Consider the following 25845-nt stretch of genomic DNA (forward strand, 5'->3'; position numbering starts at 1 on the left):
TGATGTGTAGGCCTACACCAAAGACTATTCCTGACACTCCTCTGCCCCGCTGTGTTCGCTCTGGCTGTGGTCGCTCCGCACTGTTTCGGCCCGTGGCAAAGCAGGTCATCGTCGCTGCTGTCCAATGCATTTTGAGACGCAGCGTTTATTTAATGCTCATATGACCGGCTAGTGCTGAAAAAAAGTTATATGAAAAAGTGTGGGGAGCGGTGGTCCGCTAAACTTGTTCTGTGAGCAGCTGGATGTGAACCATGGTGTGAACGCAACGATTGATTTTCGACTGTGCGCGCATGCACTGGTGTAATTGAAAAAATATTTTTTTTTTTCCAGCACCCCCTGCTGAGAATACGTTCCCGCGGCTATGCCCAGCAGCCAATGCTGCGTCTATGTTATAAGATGTCTATGGCTGAATCCGAATACTCATACTTGACTGCTATATAGTATGCATTTTGTAGTACGTCACAAATATAGCACGTCCGAATGCTCAGTACGCATTGTGTAGTACGGAAAACGTTTCCGATGCGTACTACCGCCACAGTAAACAACGGAGTTCACTACGCTATCCCACAATGCAACCGGAGTCTGGTAACAAACTAAGAAGAGATGGCCGCCAGAAAGACGTAGGGTGTGTCCCAATTCATAGGACGCAGCCTAGAAATGGGACGTCTAGCCTACGGAGCATTTCCGGTTTACGTAACAAACCGTTACCGCCCTTTATCTTGCGTGACCACCCGCTGCTCCTGTCACCTAGCAACCCTGACAGCTGACCTGACCTGTTAGTAAACAGAAGTTATACAACGGGGGCCTAAATCCAGCGATCTGATTGGTTCCTAACTGTTGTATAATGAGCATGCCCAGGTGAAAATATATTATGCATCAACTACACTTTTGAAGGGATGCACTAAGTCCACTTTTAGTATGTAACTGTATTCTGTACTAATTTCGTCGCATTCAAGTATACCAAAGTGTACTAAGGTATACCTTCTTAAATACTACTATAGATATACTCCAGTATACTCCAAGTGTAAATAGTATGCTAAAATGGCACAACTTTTGACAACCTTTAAGTGTACTGAAGTACACTAGTGAAAAGTATGATTTTTAGCATTTGAAACACACTTGCAGTACAATAGCATTATATTACCAGTGTGTTTGAAATATACTTAAAAAGGCATTATGGTTCAATTGATAGTCGTATATAAGTCTATTTTGAACACACTATTATCATACCTCTGTCATATTTCAAATTAAATTCAAATACACTTTCTGACTATATTTAGTACTTTTTAAGTCTGCCATTATGTTAATTAAAATGTATTTATAGTCATTTCTATCACAATTGCAGCATCAAAGGCATGCACTTTAAGTACAATGTTATTATACTCTAATGAGGAGCAGAAGTGTATATTGAGTGTATTTTATCACTGCTTATACTACATAATAGAAGTGTATTTTTAACACACTATTATCATTCCTCTGTCATATTTCTAATTAAATTCAAGTACACTTTCTGACTATATTTAGTACTTTTAAAGTGTGCAATTATGTAAATAAAAATGCATTTATTATGTATTTATAGTACATTTGTGTCACAATTTAAGCATCAAAGGCATGTACTTTAAGTATAATGTTATAATACTATAATGTAGAGTGGAAGTGTATATGAAGTGTATTTTATCACTACTTATACTACAGAATAAGTGTATTTTGAACAAACTATTATCATACCTCTATAATATTTCAAATTAAATTCAAATACACTTTCTGACTATATTTAGTACTTTTTAAGTGTGCCATTATGTTAATACAAGTATTTAATATTGATTTATAGTACATTTTTATCACAATTTAAGCATCAAAGGCAAGTACTTAAAGTATAGTTATTATACTATAATTTAAAGTGGAAGTGTATGTTAAGGGTATTTTAAGTACAATACTGTTATACTGCTAAGTACTTTATAAATACTACAGAAATATACTTACAATACATCACTATTATACTTCACATGCACTTCTTTCTGGTACCATTTTAGTACACTCCATGGGTGCTATTTTGTTCCATGACAAAAAACACTTAAATTGTACAAACAAAAACTTTAATTTAAATATTAATACAAACATACATTCAACAACACCTAACTTTAAAACGTCTGACATATATAACATATATAATAAAGCTACTGAGGAGCAACCTTGGTGTAGCCCTCATTATTGCATTTCCTCCGCCGCAGGGCCCGGATCTCACTAACCATGGTGTTGGGGAATTTCTCCCTGACCGCGTCTGTGAAAACAGGAAGGATGCATGTGATTTAAGACTTAAGATAAACAATATATTACATTGACACAGACTAGTGCTTGTGCCCATTGGGGGAGTGCCCGTTCGGAGCACGTGCCCAATCGGAGCATGCAAAACGTAAAAAAACGCAGCCCCCGGTACGCCACGTGCCCCCGCTACGCAACGTGGTCCCGCTACGCCACGTGCCCCCGGTACGCCCGGTCCCGCTACGCCACAGGCCCCCGCTACGCCACAGGCCACAGTCTGTTGATGACATATCAGCAACTCTTAAAATTCAATATAAAGTTCAACACGAACTTTACTGAAAGCTCCACCGGACCAGTCCACATAAACGACCCGGTCAGTTGCTTAACGAAAGTAGCTGAACAGTAGTGGCCTGCTAACCAGCGCGGCTAGCGACGCTACTACAAGGGATTTTCCCGTGGACCTCCGCACCAGATAGTGGGTGTGACCACGAGGGTTGGCTCACCTTCCTCTGGCGAAGAGGAATCAAGCAACAAGCCAGTGAGGAGCGCCTTTGTCCTTTAGACAGACTTTCGAGGGCTTTCCCCATACTGGTCTTTCCACGGACATTCAAGGACGCCCGTTGCCGCTCACCTGGACGTGTGAGTAGCCTACCGTGTTCTCTTTGGCTCGGAGGAGCGAAGAGGACTACTATTCATCAACAGGCCTGCAACAGGGTTTTCTTTTTGTACGGGATTGTTTTCTTATGTTTTCTTTTATATATTATGCCGGCTTAGTTTAGTGATGTTATTATCTGTGACATGCACATGCATTTATATTTTGTTCTAAAATAAGTAAACGTTCAACTACTTACCTTTTTGTTGGCTGCTTACTAATTCAGTGTTGATATTGTGTATGTTCAGTGTTTAATATTTATTAAGGATGCTCTTGTTGTATGGTTACCAATTATAGGAAATCAAAACTAGTTCTGTTAAGATTGATAGAAGAACCTAGGGCCCTGCCCTCTTTATTATAGGGGTAAAAGGGCTACATACACAAATTACAATACACTTACAATAAAGTACACTTTTTATAAGTACACTAAATTACCAATCTAAGTATTTGCAATTTAGTATACTTTTTCTAAGTACACTTAGGTACAATTTAAATAAACTTAAAATAAAGTATACTTTTTAAAAGTACAAAGCAATACCACTTTAAGTATTGCAGGATTAGTATACTTATTTTTAAGTACGTTAAAGTTGAATTGAATGACATCTATTGTGAAGTACACTTTTTAAAAGTATATGTTAAGTATACTTTAAATTAAGCACAAAAAGTAAAAGTATACTTGTACTAACTTTTGTATAATTGAATTATACTTGTAATACACTAAAGTATACTACTTTTTCACCTGGGTATACATAACTGTTATGAGGCCCGATCATTTTGTGAAAGTTTGCATATCACTCCGCGCCTGGAAGTAGAAACAGTTACAAAGTAAAACATATGTTGGATGATGGAGAGGGTGTAAATGTTGTTTCTCTGGGAGTGAGCAAGGCGATGGAGAGACTAACGAAAGCTTAGGCACACGGCAAGTGAACTGCTCCATAGGATAAATTGCCGGAGAACCGCTCTAGCCGAGCCTTCTCTCGGAGGGACGCTAAAGTGTGTTGCATAGCGACCGTTGTGCATTTTGAAGGCAGCCAGGAGGGACTACTTTTTTGTATTCTTTAATAAAACGGCTACTTTGACTTTCTTGGTTTCTTTTTAAATGTAGTGTGTCTATGACTTTCGTTTCGCCATAATAGTAACCGTTGTATAAAAGCGTGCGGAGGGCCGGCGACCCCCTTCACAGTGGTATAATGAGCACATACCACTGACTGAAGTGATCTATTGCTTAATTATACCGGACAGCGCGAGAAATAGAACAAAGGAACCAACAAAAATTATTATTGATCATTATGTTTTTGTACATAGTCGTTTTATAATATTTGTTGTAAATAGTCACATGAATGTTTTTTGTTGTAAATAGTTTTATTGTTGTATATATGTTTTATAAGTTATATACAAATACATTAGTCAATACAAAAAAGTTAGTTAAATAGTTAGTTAATAAATAGTTAGTTAAATAAGTTAGTTTCTATAAATATGTAAATAATAATAAACAATGCGTTAAATATAACAGAACATAAGTTATTTGTCCACCAAACGCTCCAAAATTGAGAAAAACCTATCCATTCTTTCCCTGCTCTCCTGGGCTCTTCTCTCCTCTGCCTCCCTTTGTAGCCTCATGTCCTCTTTTATTAAGGCAAGGCAACTTTATTCATGTAGCACTTTTCATACACAAGGCAGACTCAAAGTGCTTCACGTATAAACATTGTCATACAATAAAATAAAATAATAGATAAGTAAAAGAAAACGTATGCAAAGAAATGAGTAAAATAGAAAGTGCATTGTATTTAAGATCAGATCAACAGTCTCTCTGGTATCCGCGTCGGGACTCCAACCCGACCTAAAGGAACTTGGTACTTTCCCTGGGACTCCAACCCGGATTCTAGTAACCCTTATCCTTTCTCGCTGGTATCAGATCATGTATCTTTAAGGTAAAAATAGAAAATTTAATTGAAAGTTAAAAAGGCTTTTTAGTAAGTAAAATTGAAAGTGCAATGTATTTAAGATCAGATCAACAGTCTCTCTGGAACCCAAGTCGGGACTCCAACCCGACCTAAAGGAACTTGGTCCTTTCTCTGGGACTCCAACCCGACCTAAAGGAACTTGGTCCTTTCTCTGGGACTCCAATCCAGATTCTAGGACTCTAACCCAGACAGAACTTGGAACTAAGGCTGGGATAAACGATTATTTTTTAAACGATTAATCTAGCGATTATTTTTTCGATGCATCGCTTCATCTAACGATTCATTTTTTCAGTCCGATTCGATTTCGATTCTCGATTATCTCCCCATTAATTGACTAATAGCAATTTATACATGTTGATTTACATATCTGAATGAAAAACATATGAATTCCTTAACATTTCAATACATGTTTATTGCCTTTAAATTCCAAAATAAAAGTGCAAAGTAATGCATTCTTAGAATTCTACGGTGCTCGGTCATCTGCAGCTGCTACCGGGTGGCGCCTCTTCAGGTGCTGGTGAATTGCCGTGGTGCTAGAATGGAAAGTCATCTCCATTTTGCAAAGACGACATATCGCGGAATAGTTTCCTTTCACATTAAATAATTCCCATACTTTAGAGGAACGAGTGCGTGGCGCCTTGCACTTATGAAAGTCTGAGGAGACACTCGCGTTGCAACTACGCTCCGGCGCCGCCCACCTTTTTTTTATTTATTTTTTTTAATCGACGCGCATTTTTCGCGTCAACGTAATTTACGCGTTCGACGTCATCGATTACGTCGACGCGTCGTCCCAGCCCTACTAGGAACTCAAACCACGAACCAAAGGAACCCACGTCGGGACTCCAACCTAAAGGAACTTGGTCCTTTCTCTGGGACTCCAACCCGACCTAAGGAACTTGGTCCTTTCTCTGGGACTCCAACCCGACCTAAAGGAACTTGGTCCTTTCTCTGGGACTCCAACCCGACCTAAGGAACTTGTTCCTTTCTCTGGGACTCCAACCCAGATTCTAGGACTCTAACCCAGACATTAACTGGAACATGTCTTCCTCTCTGTCCCTCTTTCTGGACCTTGGCCCTCGCTGTCTTTCCTCCTCCTGATCCTTGTCCTCCACCTCCTGATCCACCACTGCTGTACTTGCTGTACTTGGCCCTGGTGTGTTCTCAGGGATGGAGGCAATTAGGACAGGGGGGTTGGTGGAATGCCTCTGTCCCAATACCTTATCCATGGGGACAAACCAGGGCCAAGTGGCAGCAGTGGGTTTCCCACCTACCCCCTCTCCTGACCCTGGATACTTCCTAAGGCAGAGGAAATCAATCATGGCAGTTAACAACAACAGCAGTATCAAAAAAAATTTCAGCAAAAGTGTTTATTAACTTGCATGGTTAAAACAAATAATGTATATTTAAAATGACCTGTTCATACTTTATGTATATTTTTTAAATTGTCCCATTTTTTCTTTGCCTGCAGGGGAGTCACCTTCCCCTGCAGACCTATTTGCTCCAGAATTGTCCTAAACACAGAGACATTATTAATCAGAGAAAACAAGAGACACATTTATCAATCATGTTAATAGCCCATGTTAACAATAGGCCATTTATAATATATACATTTGACCATCTTGTAAAGGTTACATTTAAATTAGCCCTCATCCTATATGAAGCCCATAATAATAAGACAACCAGTAGAAGTCAAAACACCCTTTTTCTTTGTGTGTTTTTCTAGTGCCGTCTAGTACTGATGCGAGCTGTGACTTTTTTGTCTTTCTTTCTTTAATAAGCCAAAATAGGACATCGTAGTAAACGATTTCTGGGGATGTTGTATCTGTCCTGCTGTTTAATGAGGGATAATTTAACAAACCTTTACAAGATGGTCAAATGTAGTATATAAATGGCCTATAATATTTTTTATAAACTAACTTACAATATAAATAAATGATTGTTTCCTTAACCCCAAAGCCGCTTGCTGAGTATTTCACCCCGGTGAACAGCTCATCGTTCTCCCCCCTCAATTGAATAAATCGAGCAGTATGCTGCTGGCTCCCTAAACCAAAACCAAATGTTAGAATTAGTTTTGCTTTACACTACCAAACAAAAGCAGCTTAAATAGCAAAATAACCAAGTTAACTGTGTAATCAATCCCAACGTCTGTAACGTTACGGTCTGAAAACCAGGGTCCACAACCTGTGTTCGCGTTGGTCCATTTATCTAACGTTACAGAATAGCAAATTATCTATATAATCGCCACACTTTCGGTAAATATAACCATTTTGACCTCTTCAATTTGAAACTATAGGGCTAAACGGGTGTTCTTATGGTGCGTTCCAGAGCCCATACAAACCAGTGGGACGTGGGACTTATCCTACCTCCAACTAAGAAAAGTGCACTGGAATGCCTGTCGAAGTGGAACATCCCACCGTCGAAGTGGAACCTCCTACTAGCGAACTGAGGGATGATCGGCCTACCCCCACTTCACCAAGTAGGAGCTAGTACAGTTCAGATAGGATAAGTCCCACATCCCATTGCTTTGGATGGGCTCTGGAACGCACCATTAGTTAACGTTACAGCGTCACTAACTAACGTTACCTTACTTATATTGCCTATTACTTTAATGAAAAAAGTTTTAAGGGCCCTTGTTTTTTTTAACATTTGTATCGTTAAATACTCGAGTGATTAGAAACCAAATACTTACATTTAAATGCAAAACTTAAATCGCCATTCTCCGCCAACTCCATTGATTGAATGCGCAATGAATCTTCGGAGGGATACGTTGGGCCGTGAAGGATCTTGGGATACGTTGGGCCGTGAAGGATACAGCCGATGCATCCTTCAAATCCGGGAAAAGAAGGCTGCATTCGTAGGCCGCATTTGAAGGAACCTTGGGCCGTATCTCAATTCCTAGCACGCGTACTACGGACTCGATGACTTGCAAGCACGTACTTGGCAAGTCTGTAGGCCTACTTCAAGCACAGACTTGCGAGCACGCGAGTACGTACCTGCAATTGGAACAGCAGCGGACTCGATGATGTCACCACCTCTGCTCGTCCGTTAACTGTGCTACGGCCTCATTTAGGCATATACTACTGAACAATATAAACAAATGATATAAAACAAAATCCAAGCCTCTTTCATTTTCAAATAGTATGTAAATATTCTGAATGAATAAAAATTTAAAAGATATGCGTGTCCTGTCATGTGTATAAGCTATACACCCACGACTTTATATATATATTTATATATTATCTTATATTATTATTATTATTATTATTATATTATATATTATATAAATATATATATAAGTTAAGAGTAACTTAAGCTACAGTTGTGCGTCTTCTCCATATTGTCCGCCATCGTACTGCTGCGAGTGCGAAATGCATCCTGGGATTTATAGCGGTTGCAAGTACACACGAGCCACCTCCGATGCATGCTCGGTGAAACGGCGAGATCGAGCACGCATCAAGAACACTTCCGGGTTTTACGACAGTACTCGCTTGATGCGTGCTTCGAATTGGAACAGTGCTCGGGCAACGACTGATGACGTTTCACGAGTCCACGAGCACACGAGCACGCACAAGTACGCAAATTGAGAAACGGGCTGTTTCCCAAAGTGAAGGCTGCAGCCTTGCTAGGACGCGTCCTTGCTAGTCGCGTCCTATGGAGATGAGACTAGAGTGCTAGCTCGAGTGCTTCCTAGCGTTTGTAACGTTCAGACTTTGGAACGACTTGGTAGTGTGGAAGCGCTTCCGCTTTTTAATACTGCGTGTCCGCTTGTAAACACATGTGCGCTTATGAATAAAACATGGCAGCAATCAAGCTGATCGATATTTATTTGACTTTTGTCTGTTATGAATGCGGTCATGTCTCCTTCGCATGGAGCCACTTTGGGGAAGTCACAAAAGCTTTGTTGCGGTTGATCGAATCGTCTTTATTCAAAGGAAAATCCATTACATTTTTATAAAACTAAGTGAAATTGTCTGAGAACTTAATTCATGCATCACATTTACAGTACGGTTGATTACTATTATGCAGGGGGAAAAAGACATAACGAGATGATAAACGTGTATTTATTTGGATATATTATTTAACTGATCTGATTCATTCATTCATATAAGCCTACAATCTACCAGTGCCTTGAACACATAAGTATATCATATAAAATACAATTATATACGTTCATTCAAAATTACAAACATTGCAAATGATCGGTTGTGCATTAATTTTACAACATTGGATAGTGGCACTATCCCTTCCACCGGTAAACAAATGTTTGTGCGCCACCCTAAGGCGCACAAAAGCCTCCGTTTGCTGGGCTGACCCTAAAAAAAACTATTCAACACAACACAAACATAAATAGGTATACATAAATAATGTAATCTTGTGAGCGAGTAAATTTACATTGGTGACAGTGGTGTTTAACACCAGCTCCGTCCATGCAAAATATAGCAACGTATCATTAAGTTGCAAAAACGTTTGAAAAGTGGCACAGGTCTTTAGGCTTGATTATTTGCATTAACATGATGAATCTATGGCCGTTTCTCAATTCGCGTACTTGTGCGTGCTCGTGTGCTCGTGGACTCGTGAAACGTCATCAGTCGTTGCCCGAGCACTGTTCCAATTCGAAGCACGCATCAAGCGAGTACTGTCGTAAAACCCGGAAGTGTTCTTGATGCGTGCTCGATCTCGCCGTTTCACCAAGTATGCATCGGAGGTGGCTCGTGTGTGCTTGCAATCGCTATAAATCCCAGGATGCATTTCGCACTCGCAGCAGTACGATGGCGGACAATATGGAGAAGACGCACAACTGTAGCTTAAGTTACTCTTAACTTATATATATATTTATATAAAATAATAATAATAATAATATAAGATAATATATAAATATATATAAAGTCGTGTGTGTATAGCTTATACACATGACAGGACACGCATATCTTTTCAATTTTTATTCATTCAGAATATTTACATACTATTTGAAAATGAAAGAGGCTGGGATTTTGTTTTATATCATTTGTTTATATTGTTCAGTAGTATATGCCTAAATGAGGCCGTAGCACAGTTAACGGACGAGCAGAGGTGGTGACGTCATCGAGTCCGCTGCTGTTCCAATCGCAGGTACGTACTCGCGTGCTCGCAAGTATGTGCTTGAAGTACAGACTTGCCAAGTACGTGCTTGCAAGTCATCGAGTCCGTAGTACGCGTGCTAGGAATTGAGAAACGGCCTATAAAAAGCAATACGGCACAAAACATTTCTGAAAACTAATATAACTTCACTTCATTTGAAAGTGTACTGCTCTGCCATTTTCAAGAACCCGCCCAGTGAACGCAGAGGATTGTGGGTAGTTTTGGCTCGTCTAGGAAGCAGCCATGCATCCTTGAAAAATCTCGGAATTCTCAAAAACAAAGGACGCAAAAATGGCGCGGCTTTCGAGTGTCCTCAACATTGGAACAGTGCTTGTTGGCGTTCTATGACGTAGCGTCCTTAAAAGGGCGGCCGTTGAGCATGCTTCCTTGACAATGGGAAACAGCCACGGCCTTTGAATTGGGACAGCACTTGGCGCGTCGCTGTGACGCAATCGGCGTCGACGCATCCTTCGAATGCAGCCTTCGAAGGATGCGTCCTAGGAATTGGGACACAGCCCGTATCACACAACTGCATTTGAAATATCAACGCGGGAAATGCAGCGATCCTCCTCCAATGCCGAATCTCACGTGGCCGGGAAACCCCGTAGTAAGCCACCACCGGCTCAAGCTAGTTCACGAGTTAAAAAGTTAAGAAGTCCACCCTTCCAACAATTCAATGACTGAAAAATTGTCAACGCACCAGGGAGTTTCTCCCGCGTGCCTAAAAGCACGTCGCAAAGCAGTGTGAACCACCACAACCGTTCAAGGGCGACAAACAAGGGGTTGTAGTGCCGGAGGAAAAGGAGGGCGTAGGCAACTTAATTATAACTGTTTAATCCAATAAAACAGATCAGAACAATCAGTCACAGTGCATGGCTAGATCTCGCGTGCAACACTCTAACGCGTCCCCCTAGCCCCCGTGACTCCTAACCAGTTCCCTCCCACTCGATCAGTAAGAGGAGAACACAAACCTATAATGTATTCACTACACCAGCCCCCCCAGTGTTCACCTCAATACTCAAAAGGACGGCCCCTGCGCGGTGGCAGAGCCAAATCCGGGGGCAGTTCAAGGTCCAAGTGAGCCGGTTTGAGGCGATCAACCGACACACACTCAGGCTTACCCCCCATGTCAACCATGAAGCTCTTGGCTCCTGCCTCGATGACACGGAAGGGTCCGTCATACGGAGGTCGTAGCGGAGCTCTGTGGCCGTCGTGGCGAATGAAAACATAACCCGCAGACTGCAGCTCCGGGGGCACCCGCGAAGCAGGGACGCCATGCTGCGTGGTTGGGACCGGGGCGAAGGTCTTGGCGCCGTCCAGCAGGGAGGCGCGCTGAGCGGAGGCGGACCAGGGCTCCGTCGACTTGGGGATGAAGTCACCAGGGTCCCGCAGCGGCTGTCCGAACACCAGCTCGGCCGACGACGACCCGAGGTCCTCCTTGGGCGCTGTCCTGAGCCCCAGCATGACCCACGGCAGTTTGTCGAGCCAGTTGCTGTCCGTGAGGCTGGCTCGAAGGGCGGCCTTCATGGAGCGATGAAAGCGCTCAACAAGTCCGTTACCCTGCGGGTGGTAGGCGGTAGTGCGGTGTAGCTTGACCCCCAGATTCTCCGCCACTGCCGCCCACAGCCCGAAGTAAACTGCGGGCCACGGTCAGAGGAGAGGTCAGCAGGAGTGCCGTAGCGGGAGACCCACACCGCGATGAACGCCCGGGCCAGGTCGGGGGCTGTCGTTGAGGAGAGCGGGACTGCCTCCGGCCAGCGCGTCGTCCTGTACACCATGGTGAAGAGGTAAGTGAAGCGAGGGGGGCAGGGGTCCCACCAGGTCCACGTTGACATGGTCGAACCTCCGCTCGGGCACCGAGAAGTGTTCCAGGGGGGCCTTGACATGGCGATGCACCTTGGCGCGTTGACAGGCAGTGCAAGTGTCGACCCAGGCCCTCACATCTCTCTTGAGTCCGTGCCAGACAAACTTCTCTGACACCAGCCGCGAGGACGGTTTCCGACCTGGGTGAGACAAGCTGTGTACCGCCTCGAAGACGGGGTGTCTCCAGTTGGCGGGGACTACAGGCCTTGGCTGACCCGTGGAAACGTCGTACAGGAGCTTGGCCCCTGCATCACTGAAGAGCACCTCCTCCAGACGCAGCCCCGTGTCCGACGACCTCAGAGCTTGGACGGAGGGGTCGGCGGCCTGATCCACAGCCATGCGGGAGTAGTCCAGGTTCAGCTGGACTGCACCGACCACCGCCCTGGAGACAATCCGCGACCACGTTGGACTTCCCAGCCACGTGCTGGATGTCTGTGGTGAACTCGTAGATGTAGGAGAGTTGGCGCTGCTGGCGGTCGGACCACGGCTCCGCTGTCTTGGACATGGCGTGTGTGAGCGGCTTGTGGTCCACGTAGGCAGTAAACTCACTGCCTTCCAATAAAAAACGGAAGTGTCTGACCGCGAGCCACAGCCCGAGGAGCTCCCTGTCGAAGGTGCTGTACTTACTCTCTCTGGGAGACAGCTGGCGGCTGAAGAATGCGAGTGGCTGCCAGGCATCCCCAACCCACTGCTCATACACTGCGCCCACGGCAAAGTCTGACGCGTCCATGGTGAGAGCAGTGGGCGCAGAGGGTGAGGGGTGGGCCAACATGGCCGCGCGGGCCAGGGCCGCCTTGGTGTCGTGGAAGGCCTTGACACGTTCCGCCGTCCAGTCATTCTGTTGTTTCAGAGCCTTGCCCTTCTGGGCCTCGTACAGCGGCTGCAGGATGTGACCGTTTCCTCCATGTGGTGGAGGAAACGGTAGTAGAAGGTCACCATCCCGATGAACCCCTTGAGCTCGCTGACCGTGCGTGGCGTGGGAAGGCTGCAACAGCTTCCACCTTCGAGGGGAGGGGGATCACACCCTCCGCGGAGACCTGATGCCCGAGAAAGTTAAGGGTGTCCCGTCCGAACTCACACTTTGCCGGATTGACAATCAGCCCATGTTGGCTGAGCCGCGTGAAGAGGGTCCGGAGGTGGGACAGGTGCTCCTCTTCCGTGGTGCTCGCGATGAGGATGTCATCCAAGTAGACGAAGAGGAAGGGCAGGTTCTGGAGCACCGAGTGCATGAGGCGTTGGAAGGTCTGCGCCGCGTTCCTCAGGCCGAAGGGCATCCGCAGAAACTCGAAGAGACCGAAGGGGGTGACGACGGCTGTCTTAGGGACGTCCTCTGGGTGCACCGGGACCTGATGGTACCCTCGTACCAGGTCTACCTTGGAGAAGATGCGTTTGCCCGCCAGGTGCGCTGAAAAGTCCTGGATATGAGGGACCGGGTAGCGGTCAGGCTTGGACGCGTCGTTGAGGCGGCGGTAGTCCCCACATGGGCGCCACCCACCGTCTGGCTTAGGGACGATGTGCAGGGGAGACGCCCAGGGGCTGTTCGAGCGTCGAACGATGCCCACCTGCTCCATGTGCGCAAACTCTGCCCTGGCGACGGACAGCTTCTCCGGGTTGAGGCGCCTGGCTCTGGCGTGGAGGGGAGGCCCATTGGTCTCGATGTGGTGCTCCACTCCGTGCTTCACCGTGGACGCGGAGAAGGTGGGCCTAGTAAGGTGAGGGAATTCTGCCAGCAGCCGAAGGTACTGGTCACTTTCAGCGAGCGTGTTGGACAACCCGTTGTTGACCGCCTCCCCATGCGTACAGGCTGAAGGAAGCGAAAGTCTATGAGTTTACCAGGCGCCTGTTCCCCACGTCCACTAACAGGTTATGGGCACACAGAAAATCTGCGCCAAGGAGGGGAAATGTAACAGCTGCAACGACAAAATCCCAGGTAAAGCGTTGCCCTCCGAAGCACACGTCCACCGCTCTAGTGCCATAGGAACGGATAGGCGTGCCGTCCGCACCCACCAACTGCGGGCCGTGCTCCCCTTTCATCACCTCCGATCCCCCTGACGGAATGATGCTCCACTGGGCACCTGTGTCACAGAGGAATCTGCGACCGGAGACGGTGTCTTGTATGAAGAGCAGCCTGTTGGTGACACCAGCACTCAGGGCTACTACTGAGCGCCGGCCCTGCCGTTTCCCGTCCGTCCAAAGGAGCAGGGCGAGCGGCAACGTTTGGCCTTGGCGCCAAAATTGGTGTGGTAGAAACAATGGCCCGCAGCGTTACCCTGCTGGCCAGAGGGTCCGGCGTCGTCCTTCGCCCTCCTGCGACGGTCCGGTGGCGGGGCAGCCGCGGGAGCAAGCAGGTCGGGGGACCGTTGAGGCATGGCCAAGACGAACCGGTCCGCCTCCCTGGCCAGGGCGCGGGGTCCAACGATGGTGGTGTTAGCCAGCGCCATCCTGACCTGAGCTGGCAGCGTGCGCATAAACAGCTCCGTGAAGAGGATCATGGGGTCTTCTGCACCGAGCAGGTTTAGCATCCTCTCCATACGTGCCGAGGGCCTCTCATCACCCAAGTCCGACACGTCAAATAAGCGGCGCACCCTCTCTGCGGTGGAAAGCTCAAATGTCTTCAGGAGCAGGGCCTTGAGGCGCTCATATTTGTTTGTCGTCGGGGGGGCGGAGAGAAACCCCACCACACACACAGCTGCCCAACATAGCCACAGCATGGTTGTACCGGTCGTCGTCGTCGGTAACGTCGCTTTTATTGAAATGTGCCTCCACCATAGCGAACCATGCAGCAGGCGTTGAGTCCCAGAACTCCGGCAGTTTAAGAGTGGGGGTGCGCATGGCCTGCGTCATCCTGACAGAAGACGGTGATGTCCATAGCCGCGGGAACGTATTCTCAGCAGGGGGTGCTGGAAAAAAAAAACTCAGCCTGCACTAGACTCGCTACATTGATAAAAAAGATAGATAGCAGCGCAGCTCAATTACACCAGTGCATGCGCGCACAGTCGAAAATCGATCGTTGTGTTCACACCATGGTTCACATCCAGCTGCTCACAGAACAAGTTTAGCGCACCACCGCTCCCCTCACACTTTTTCATATAACTTTTTTTCAGCACTAGGTCATATGAGCATTAAATAAATGCTGCGTCTCAAAATGCCTTGGACAGCAGCGAGGATGACTCGCTTTGCCACGGGCCGAAACAGTGCGGAGCGACCACAGCCAGAGCGAACACAGCGGGGCAGAGGAGTGTCAGGAATAGTCTTTGGTGTACACATCAGTACGGCCGATTGGCACTACTGTTTAGTGGCAATGCAGTGTTTTATTCTATGCCTTTTTATTTTCGTATATTATTTCAATGAATACAATTTATTTATTTATTTATAAAAACAAGATCTGGTCTTCAAATCTTTTTTCCAAATATAGGTCGTCTTACAATGGGGTTTGTGTTTATATTCGGACCAATACGGTACAGCGGGCGCTCACATGACGTTAAGCATTTCCTGGTGCATAATGTGACGCTTCAGAACCTAAAATCCTGTTTCTCCCCGTTGACATGACAACACATAACCGGCGTTTACAGAAATCTCCACTTTGGCCGGAGTTTTTAGAAATAATCGTTTTCTGTGATAAGACAGGGCCTCGGACAGGGGGTGTTGCAGCACCCCCAGCACCCCTACATCCCGCGGTACTGGTGATGTCTGCCGCCGTGAACGTCTTCCTCGGGCGGACATGTTGAGAATCGCAGTGTTCTTTGTTTTTGTAAACAAATAAATAACAAAAACGAACGTCGGGGTCACCAGTGAAGTGCCGGAGGAAAAGGAGGACTTAGGCAACTTAATTATAACTGTTTAATCCAATAAAACAGATCAGAACAATCAGTCACAGTGCATGGCTAGATCTCGCGTGCAACACTCTAACGCGTCCCCCTAGCCCCCGTGACTCCTAACCAGTTCCCTCCCACTCGATCAGTAAGAGGGGAACACAAACCTATAATGTAGTCACTACAGGGTTTACATAAAAATCAAAGGGAGAGAGACACAAACGCAACTCACCAGCTCTGTGCATCAGCGCTCACTGACGCTAGACACACAGGTGCAACGCCAAACCACACAGGTGCAACGCCAAACCACTCCCCAGGGAAGCATAAGGCATGCCATAGGCATGCCATAGGCATGCCAGAGGCATGCCTATGCCTGCACATCGTCCCTATGGCATGCCAACAAAACCAACTTACTTAGGTTACAGTTCACAATAAAAAAAAGGTATGAACAATGATAAAAAAATAAAACAAAATCAAATTAAATTTAGCTCGGCTACATATGGGTGCGCCATGACCCACGCTACTCTGCCTCTTATTGACTAATACTCGCTGCCTTTACTGATTTGATTGTTGAATAATTTGAATGATGATGTTCAATCATCATATGATATTTATATATATTGATATCTAACGAGATGATTGATGTGGAAGAGAATGATGTGCGTTTTTTTAATCTAAGGTGAAATATGAACAAGGATGCATTGTCAAATTCAGATCTGAAGTATTTTATTTAAATAAATGTTAAAAAAATTACTGAAACACCATGTTTGCCTCATCTATGTTTTACATTCATGCAGGCTGCCTGTGTAAACAGTAATACAAACTGCTCCTGATCAAGTCATGTTAATTGTATAATAGTGGCCCACTCTGGCGCATGCTGTGTTGCAAATCAGCTGTTCTTTTTCTAAAATGATACGGACATTTTTCAGTATCATTATAGAAAAAGAAGGAGGAAGTGAACTTCATGGCGCAGTTTAAAGTGGAAAGTTTGTTCTTACCATGAAGAAACGAAGGCCGTTTCTCAATTCGCGTACTTGTGTGTGCTCGTGTGCTCGTGGACTCGTGAAACGTCATCAGTCGTTGCCCGAGCACTGTTCCAATTCGAAGCATGCATCAAGCGAGTACTGTCGTAAAACCCGGAAGTGTTCTTGATGCGTGCTCGATCTCGCCGTTTCACCCATAGACATCAGGCCCCCAGGATAGGCGCATACTTCCGCAATCCACCAGTGCTCAGAGGCCAAGCCTGGTATTGCAGCTGTTTAAGCTGGCTGTGGACGGGGGTCCGTCATTTCATGTGGCCCAGAAGTAGATATCGCCGTCCACTCCAATACAAGTGGGGAACAGGATTGTGTCTCCGCAAAAAATGTCTGGATATCAATCAAAGGCTCATAATTACCTTCATGCCATGTCCTAAAAAAATGTAATTTTTTTCTTTCCTTAACGCCACCTCAAGCGTTTTATTAGCCGTTATCTCGCTGGGGAAGAGGGGTGTGCAGCTGAAAGGAGTCGTAGTGAAGCAAATGGCATCCGAGAGGGCCTAGTTCAGTGCTCCGTTTTTTGGACTGGTTCATCTGCTGATCAATAACTCTCACGGTCCTCTGCTTGCGATCATTGTGATTCATCATGTATTGATCCATTTATTCAAAAGATCCAAAGACAAAGAAGCGGTGCATTACGGTATCAGTTCTATATTTCTGCATCCGGTACGTCACAGACTAGGTCACGTGTCTTGGCCACATGACGCGGAAGCAAATCGCTCCTGTATGATGCCCTGCGCCACTGAGCAGTTTCCATAGGAATGAATGGGCGGCCATTTTCGGTCTGTGGTCCATCCTTTAATATGTCCATGATAGACATAGGCCGTTTCTCAATTCCTAGCACGCGTACTACGGACTCGATGACTTGCAAGCACGTACTTGGCAAGTCTGTACTTCAAGCACATACTTGCAAGCACGCGAGTACGTACCTGCGATTGGAACAGCAGCGGACTCGATGACGTCACCACCTCTGCTCGTCCGTTAACTGTGCTACGGCCTCATTTAGGCATATACTACTGAACAATATAAACAAATGATATAAAACAAAATCCCAGCCTCTTTCATTTTCAAATAGTATGTAAATATTCTGAATGAATAAAAATTGAAAAGATATGCGTGTCCTGTCATGTGTATAAGCTATACACACACGACTTTATATATATTTATATATTATCTTATATTATCATTATTATTATTATATTATATAAATATATATATAAGTTAAGAGTAACTTAAGCTACAGTTGTGCGTCTTCTCCATATTGTCCGCCATCGTACTGCTGCGAGTGCGAAATGCATCCTGGGATTTATAGCGATTGCAAGCACACACGGGCTGTTTCCCAATGTCAAGGAAGCATGCTCAACGGCCGCCCTTTTAAGGACGCTACGTCATAGAACGCCGACAAGCACTGTTCCAATGTTGAGGACACTCGAAAGCCGCGCCATTTTTGCGTCCTTTGTTTTTGAGAATTCCGAGATTTTTCAAGGATGCATCGCTGCATCCTAGACGAGCCAAAACTACCCACAATCCTCTGCGTTCACTGGGCGGGTTCTTGAAAATGGCAGAACAGTACACGTTCAAACGAAGTGAAGTTATATTAGTTTTCAGAAATATTTTGTGCCGTATTGCTTTTTATAGATTCATCATGTTAATGCAAATAATCAAGCCTAAAGACCTGTGCCACTTTTCAAACGTTTTTGCAACTTAATGATACGTTGCTATATTTTGCATGGACGTAGCTGGTGTTAAACACCACTGTCACCAATGTCAATTTACTCTCTCACAAGATTAAATTATTTATGTATACCTATTTATGTTTGTGTTGAATCGTTTTTTTTAGGGTCAGCCCAGCAAACGGAGGCTTTTGTGCGCCTTAGGGTGGCGCACAAACATTTGTTTACCGGTGGAAGGGATAGTGCCACTATCCAATGTTGTAAAATTAATGCACAACCGATCATTTGCAATGTTTGTAATTTTTAATGAACGTATTTAATTGTATTTTATATGATATACTTATGTGTTCAAAGCACTGGTAGATTGTAGGCATATATGAATGAATGAATCAGATCAGTTAAATAATATATCCAAATAAATACACGTTTATCATCTCTTTCTTTGTCTTTTCCCCCCTGCATAATAGTAATCAACCGTACTGTAAATGTGATGCATGAATTAAGTTCTCAGACAATTTCACTTAGTTTTATAAAAATTGAATGGATTTTCCTTTTAATAAAGACAATTCGATCAACCACAACAAAGCTTTTGTGACTTCCCCAAAGAGGCTCCATGCGAAGGAGACATGACCGCATTCGACAAAAGTCAAATAAATATCGATCAGCTTGATTGCTGCCATGTTTTATTCATAAGCGCACATGTGTTTACAAGCGGACACGCAGTATTAAAAAGCGGAAGCGCTTCCACACTACCAAGTCGTTCCCAAAGTCCGACGTTACAAACGCTAGGAAGCACTCGAGCTAGCACTCTAGTCTCCATAGGACGCGACTAGCAAGGACGCGTCCTAGCAAGGCTGCAGCCTTCACTTTGGGAAACAGCCACGAGCCACCTCCGATGCATGCTTGGTGAAACGGCGAGATCGAGCACGCATCAAGAACACTTCCGGGTTTTACGACAGTACTCGCTTGATGCGTGCTTCGAATTGGAACAGTGCTCGGGCAACGACTGATGACGTTTCACGAGCACACGAGCACGCACAAGTACGCGAATTGAGAAACGGCCATAGACGGAGCATTGGCTGCTGGGACGCGAGAAATACCGCCGCCATCTTGGAGTGGTCAACCGGGAGCAGAAACAGCAGCAGAAACAGGATGCCGGGCTGTTGTTCAGCGTATTCCTGCTCAAATCGGCCGACAATCCATGATAGGAATCGGGGGGATTACTTTTCACAAGCAAGATTTAACATTACCGTACTATTGGTATAATTAGTATCGAATAATAAAACACGCCAAACCATGTGGCCTTTATCATAGCTACACGTATGACAAAAAACCGCATGAAAATCAGTGGTATTCAGTGAGGTATGATTAATAAAATGCGCTGACAGTTCATTGCTCCAGCCAAACGGATTACACTGAGTGGAGCGGATGACCACTCCAAGATGGCGGCCCCGCGTCTCGTCAGCGCTAGTAGGCGGTAGCATTCGATGCTCCGTCTATCTATAAGATGTCTATGGTTTCACCAAGCATGCATCGGAGGTATGAAGGTATTATTGTAGCAAAAGTCTTTAGCACCTGTAACTGCAGAATTTGAATGCGTACACTAAAGTCACAGTAAATTTGAAGTCGTATATATTTATTTTGCATGTGTACTCTAAAGTCACAAATGTGTAACAGTACATTTGTAGTCGTAAAAAATATATAAATATTTTTTATACCATTGTAAACACAAAATAGGGTCTACGAGTACGCTAATCTGTGTTACAGGTGCACAAATCCTTTTGCTACAATTATTGCAGCGCAGTTGGTGCAAAACACATTCGCACACCCGTGTTTCATAATCTGAGAACATGCCCAAAAGGTGTGCATTCGTAAACCCAAATTTGAACAAATGCATCAGAAATTTCACATCTGTGAACGCTATGTAAATTCAGCATTTTAATGAGCGAGCACAAAACCATTTTACAACTGCTCGAATCTGCTCCTGCAAGTCTCAGCTGTGGGGTTTTTTGCAGGTTGTTTTGCATCACCCCTAGGTGGTAAATGTGTAGCAAAAGTATTCGTATCCGTAGATGACAGAGCGTCTGTGAGCGGGACAAAATAGTCCCGCCCATAATTTCCTAATCCAATGAAAATCGCCGGCAGGGATGCATTTCTCAAATTACACTGGGACCCACCCCGTGCCAGCCATGGAGCTATAAAGATCGCAGCATACTCAGCACGGGATACGTTTATTTCTGGAGAAGTGAAGAGGGCGTCCTACTGAACGGAGATGGGTATCCTACATTATGTTAAATGAAATGACTTAGTTCAAGTGAATTCCCCCCAAAGTATTTCATTAACATGCCGCAAATGTCCTTGAATGTATTTTAATGGTCGCCATAACATAAATTCAGAAATGTTAATGCAATACTTTGGGGAGAATTCCCTTGAACTAAGTCATTTCATTTTCCATAATGTAGGATACCCACCTCCGTTCAGTAGGACGCCCTCTTCACTTCTCCAGAAAGAAACGTACCCGCGCTAAGAATGCTGCGATCTTTATAGCTCCATGGCTGGCACGCGATGGGTCCCAGTCAGGGACGGCTGGTATAAATGGGCTAACAGGGCTAAGCCCTCTTACAGTGAAAATAAAAAATATATTATTAAAAACTTAGAACATATTGTTTTAAATTTTGGTAGAACCTAAAGGAGCAACAGCACCAAAAAGTGACAGAAAAACCCAGGATATATATATCTTCGTTTTTTTTCCTGTGAATGGGCTAAATGTATTCAGCCCAAGCACAGTAGCGTAAGCTTCCATTGACGTTTGATTGACAGGTGCCCTGACACGCCCCCTTCATATGCTTCCCATTTGGGCTAAATTAGTTTAGCCCAAAGGCTGACCTAGCACAGTAGCTACAGTACAGTGTCCTTCGACTAATCACAGCACAGTAGCGCAAGTGCAGTATGGCGGGCGTTAGCATGAAAATGAATGAAGTGGATTATTTACTTTCTAATCGGTTTTCTTTAATGTCTTTGGAGGAAAAATTGGAAGTGAAAAGATTGGGGACACATCAACCAAACGATGTACAGATTTACTGTCAGGAGTGCGGTCAGAATATGGCCGGTAATAGTGCATTTGTAAGCGGGTCAACTACGTTTCGTATCGAAACATTTAAAAAGCTGTCTAAATAACCCAACATGACGTGACAAGTGTGTAGAGATAGTGGCCCCTCTCCAAGCTGCATTTCAGCGACAGGCAGTAACAATAAGGAATCGGAAATGATCTCATTTAATGTTGCATACAACATTGCCAAAGAGGAGTTGCCATTCTCAATTTAAATCCGAAATTATTCTCATGAAGAGAAATGGATTAAACATCAACCCGACGTAGGCCTATAGCAATGAGATGGCATGTGCACAATTCATTGCAGTAGGCCTAATGGGCGACACCTTAAAGCAAAAGACAGCTGCGGACGTCGGAAACGCCACATAGGCCTACATGTCCTTCATGATTGACGGCGACACAGACGTCTCTACCAAAGAGTGTGTGATCGTCTACAGCCGCATTTTGCGCAAAGGGAGACCAGTCAACATTTTAATTGTGTAATACTTTAAGCACAAAAAAAGTTTTATTTTGCTTAATGGTTTAGTTCGAAATGTTCAATTTCAGCTCAGTGAAGCACTTTAAACACCTTATTTTTCTTTTTATTTATAATTGTGCTTCAAATAAAGAAATGCCTTTCTCTACACCTTAATCTTGTTTAAAAATCATTCACATTAAATGAAAGTTATGAACAGAGATATAAAGGTGACCTCATGGCGTCTGGAGCCCTGTGAAGTATTGATAAATGTAATGCATTCTTTAGCCCACCCACCCAAAATCACCACCAGCCGTCACTGTAATTTGAGAAATGCATCCCTGCCGGCGATTTTCATTGGATTAGGAAATTATGGGCGGGACTATTTTGTCCCGCTCACGGACGCTCTGTCATCTACGGATACGAATACTTTTGCTACACATTTACCACCTAGGGGTGATGCAAAACAACCTGCAAAAAACCCCACAGCTGAGACTTGCAGGAGCAGATTCGAGCAGTTGTAAAATGGTTTTGTGCTCGCTCATTAAAATGCTGAATTTACATAGCGTTCACAGATGTGCAACTTCTGATGCATTTGTTCAAATTTGGGTTTACGAATGCACACCTTTTGGGCATGTTCTCAGATTATGAAACACGGGTGTGCGAATGTGTTTTGCACCAACTGCGCTGCAATAATTGTAGCAAAAGGATTTGTGCACCTGTAACACAGATTAGCGTACTCGTAGACCCTATTTTGTGTTTACAATGGTATAAAAAATATTTATATTTTTTTTACGACTACAAATGTACAGTTACACATTTGTGACTTTAGAGTACACATGCAAAATAAATATATACGACTTCAAATTTACTGTGACTTTAGTGTACGCATTCAAATTCTGCAGTTACAGATGCTAAAGACTTTTGCTACAATAATACCTTCATACGGAGGTGGCTCGTGTGTGCTTGCAACCGCTATAAATCCCAGGATGCATTTCGCACTCGCAGCAGTACGATGGCGGACAATATGGAGAAGACGCACAACTGTAGCTTAAGTTACTCTTAACTTATATATATATTTATATAATATATCATATAATAATATAAGATAATATATACATATATATATATAAAGTCGTGTGTGTATAGCTCATACACATGACAGGACACGCATATCTTTTCAATTTTTATTCATTCAGAATATTTACATACTATTTGAAAATGAAAGAGGCTGGGATTTTGTTTTATATCATTTGTTTATATTGTTCAATGCCTAAATGAGGCCGTAGCACAGTTAACGGACGAGCAGAGGTGGTGACGTCATCGAGTCCGCTGCTGTTCCAATTGCAGGTACGTACTCGCGTGCTCGCAAGTCTGTGCTTGAAGTACGGACTTGCCAAGTACGTGCTTGCAAGTCATCGAGTCCGTAGTACGCGTGCTAGGAATTGAGAAACGGCTGAACTGTTCTGACAGTTGGTAGGCTGGAAAGCCTGCAACACAGCGGAAGTAGAAGTGAAAACGAAAGTGGTTGATATCGCATCTGAATTAGTCAGGTAGCCTACGTTTACTGCACCATGGAAGGTAAACCGAATTTTTCTCGAAATACCTTTGGACTTAGTAACATTGTGTTACACCATTTATAAGGCTACTACTATATGACGGGATATTCACATCGGTTTTAGAAGTAGGCTATTGCGATTGATCAGTGTGGTCAGGGTTTAGTTATAGGGCCTACTGTAGTGGTCGGTCCGTACTATTGTAACATTACTAAATGTGGACTGAGTTCATATCCAGTATACTTGTGTTCTGTAGACTCCTGGTGTGACTCCTGAAATTCATGTTTATCTCCTCACTGTGATATCAGGAGTTCAAGTTAAAACTCAACTTTATTTTGACTTATCCAATTCCACAACACTGTACATGGTGTTTGTTGTAGCCTATATAGGTGCATTTAAAATACAATGTATAATTAATATCCATAGGCCTATTATTGTGATACAAGTCTATTCTGGCTGCGTTCAGTAGTCCGTCTGTATCGAGTCACGTTTCCTGCATATTGTGTGTGTGTGAGAGAGAGAGAGAGAGAGAGAGAGAGAGAGAGAGAGAGAGAGAGAGAGAGAGAGAGAGAGAGAGAGAGAGAGAGAGAGATTCTAAAAGGGGTGAGTGTGTCACGGATAATCTATTGTGTTGGTAACTTCACTCATAAATCTATCTACAGTCAAGTATGCATTTAGACAAATACGATAAAATATCAATGTAATATGGGCAACCTTTAATGTGTGGTTGTTCAAGACACTGAAGGCATGATGCCACCATAGGGTGGAGAGAACTACATACAATATGCACTCTGAAGCTGCATATGATTCAGGATACTCATAGATCAGAGACAGTTCCGTCTTGAGCTTTGCCTTGTTCAGCGTGGGATATGCCTTCACAGTGGCATTCAGAGCATCAGCAGGAAATGAATGACAGTACCTTTCAAACATATTTCCGTGTACTAAGCTAGCACTCACAAGTTGGCCAGTGAAAGAGAACCTTGCTCTGGTGTGAGCCAGGATGGTGTCGCAGACCAGCCTCTGCTTCGCCTCTTCTGTCAAAGCCGTCCTTGGTCTGTCGGTTCCTGATGGCTCTTGCAGCTGTTCAAAGTCTCTGAATGCAAACAAACCAATAATGTGTTTGTTAGGCTGTAGCAGCCCTTGACATCGAAATAACCGGAGAGTCTCTGACGGGTGCAACCTTTTATTGTAGAATTCTTTTGTTGATATAGCACCGTGAAACTAGAAAAAGTAACACAAAATGGTTGCACTTTTACACAAATATTATTCCAATACAGGAAATAAAAGAATGACAGAAAACATATTTCAGCACAACAAAGAAAACTTAAACGTGTGCATTATTTGCTTCACTTACATAAAGACACCAAAATACGGCATAATCACACTAAAGGCATACAATAAACCAACATACCTCGCTCCGCTTGCCAAAGGTGCAAGAAGAGGGTAAATTGAGCGGGAAGTTGCATTCACCGGACATTCATGGGTCAGCCGTTAGCTTGCTACATACACTATTCACGGACATAAAACGGCATAGAAATGCGACCGGTGTAAGACGAACTATAAAACTTACACACAAAATGTTTCAATATGAACCCAACATTTATGTAACCAAAGTACAGGCTTTAAGACATATTAAACGTACGTTTTCGATGCGACTACGCGCGAGACACGTATCGCCGTGAATGCTGCTGTGCGCCTCTAAAAGGGTACCGGGTGAAACGTAAACAAAAGGTTCCGGGGCGCAATACAGGTGGATACGCAATAGGTCCGTTACATAGGCTGTGTACAGTACTGTAGTCCAAGTGATGCACATGTTCACACTTTATCCAGTAAAAATATGTCAGCATACCCACTGAAAATGGGCAGGAATGCATAATGTTAGTGTTAAACACAGTTTTTTATCTATTGTGTTGGTAACTTCACTCATAAATTGATCTACAGTCAAGTATGCATTTAGACAAATACGATAAAATATCAATATAATATGGGCAACCTTTTATGTGTGGTTGTTCAAGACACACTGAAGGCCTGATGAGTATACCCACTTAAAATGGGCAGGGATGCATAATGTTAGTGTTAGACACTGTTTTTTATCTATTGTGTTGGTAACTTCACTCATAAATCTATCTACAGTCAAGTATGTATTTAGACAAATACGATAAAATATCAATATAATATGGGCAACCTTTTATGTGTGGTTGTTCAAGACACACTGAAGGCCTGATGAGTATACCCACTTAAAATGGGCAGGGATGCATAATGTTAGTGTTAGACACTGTTTTTTATCTATTGTGTTGGTAACTTCACTCATAAATCTATCTACAGTCAAGTATGTATTTAGACAA

General features: G+C 44.0%; 1 protein-coding gene and 2 long non-coding RNA genes across 3 annotated transcripts in view; 1 reads left to right on the forward strand and 2 right to left on the reverse strand.

The window, feature by feature from the left end:
• LOC132475106 (uncharacterized) overlaps nt 1-25845 on the forward strand; it is a 444510-nt gene that overhangs the window by 314067 nt on the left and 104598 nt on the right. The gene's annotated exons all lie outside the window — the stretch shown is intronic.
• LOC132475127 (uncharacterized) overlaps nt 1169-25845 on the reverse strand; it is a 53898-nt gene continuing 29221 nt past the window's right edge. The window contains exon 2 of the long non-coding RNA XR_009529819.1: nt 1169-2281. This is a non-coding gene — a long non-coding RNA (uncharacterized LOC132475127). The remainder of the gene's footprint in view (nt 2282-25845) is intronic.
• On the reverse strand, nt 6189-7767 carry LOC132475158 (uncharacterized). Its single transcript, XR_009529824.1, has 3 exons — nt 7568-7767; nt 6828-6919; nt 6189-6355 (listed from the first exon to the last, which is right to left on the reverse strand). It is a non-coding gene; the product is annotated as an uncharacterized LOC132475158 (long non-coding RNA).

The sequence above is a fragment of the Gadus macrocephalus genome, chromosome 16 (assembly GCF_031168955.1).
Source record: "Gadus macrocephalus chromosome 16, ASM3116895v1".
NCBI lineage: Eukaryota > Metazoa > Chordata > Actinopteri > Gadiformes > Gadidae > Gadus > Gadus macrocephalus.